The 1,115-nt window shown below is 41.4% G+C and overlaps 1 protein-coding gene across 1 annotated transcript in view; it reads left to right on the forward strand.

Moving 5' to 3' along the window:
* The window catches only part of LOC101859163 (SCO-spondin-like), a gene marked incomplete at its 5' end in the record, with an annotated part of 124,633 nt that overhangs the window by 30,594 nt on the left and 92,924 nt on the right, over positions 1–1,115 (forward strand). The gene's annotated exons all lie outside the window — the stretch shown is intronic.

A 1,115-nucleotide genomic window follows, 5' to 3' on the forward strand; every position in this document is an offset into this window, starting at 1 on the left:
ATCATCATCATCATCATCATCATCATCATCATCATCATCATCATCATCATCATTATCATCATCATCATCATCCTTTCTCACCCCTTGCCACCAAAAAGAACTCCCCATGTACTTCTGTCTGAGGCTTTAGTCTCAACCTCTGTCCAGCTGTATCATCTCCTGTTGGTTCAAATCTAAGTCCCTGCTCCAAGTTCTTTTAGACCTTCCTTTCTTTCTCTTTCTTACTCAATCACATGACCCGTGGCGTCATTGACGGTCTCCTCAAGACATATTCCGTACGTAGTACCAAGAACAAGATCATGTTACAAAAGCTTAGGATTACCTACCGTTGAACGTATTTCAATACTTGACCACAGTTTTAGTTTGACATTGTTGTGATGTGTGTACAGTTTTTGAGTTTGATTGACATTCTCTTTACAGCACGGTAAGTATAATTTAGATAATAATGACAATAAGTATCATCAATCTGCATGCCTAGTGCGGGATGTCTGGAAGTTTCCATACATTGGAGGAAATCTACTTTTTTAGTTGCTACTTTTTTCTTTTTAGTTTATTTTTTAAACATTTTGAAGTCGTTTCCAATAGCAAACAGGTTGACTTTGAAGGTCATCTGGCCCTTCTGTTCGTTCTAACCACTGGTCAGTTTCCATTAACTGCAGTAATAGTAACGCATCGGTAAAGATAAACTTTTCATATTTTTGGTAATTGTTTTACGGCTCTCCCATCTGCTTAAAAAGAAAGACTGGATATGTCGTTCTGTTCCCAAACGGCTGGAAACTTTTGGACCCGCAGCATAGATTCGAATGTTAAGCTAGCTGTAGGAGAGTGGAACCCTGCACCTCGCTCAGAGTTTGGCTTTCAAAAGCTTGGTAGTTTGTTCTCTGTAGGCGCTACCTGCGTATGTCTCTGCTGGCGATCACGTACATTTTACAAGGCAAACTCGGACAAACTGTTGCAGCGCATTTCAGAACTTGAAGCAGTGGGCGACGAAAATACCCTTCTACAATGGTTTGACACCCCTCCCAACACACACACACACACACACACCCTTTCCTTCCCCCATTCGCTATCGAACTGCCCTGGTTTGTACACATACGCTCTCTCTCTCTCTCTCT

This window comes from Aplysia californica, unplaced genomic scaffold (genome assembly GCF_000002075.1).
Source record: "Aplysia californica isolate F4 #8 unplaced genomic scaffold, AplCal3.0 scaffold00119, whole genome shotgun sequence".
Lineage (NCBI taxonomy): Eukaryota > Metazoa > Mollusca > Gastropoda > Aplysiida > Aplysiidae > Aplysia > Aplysia californica.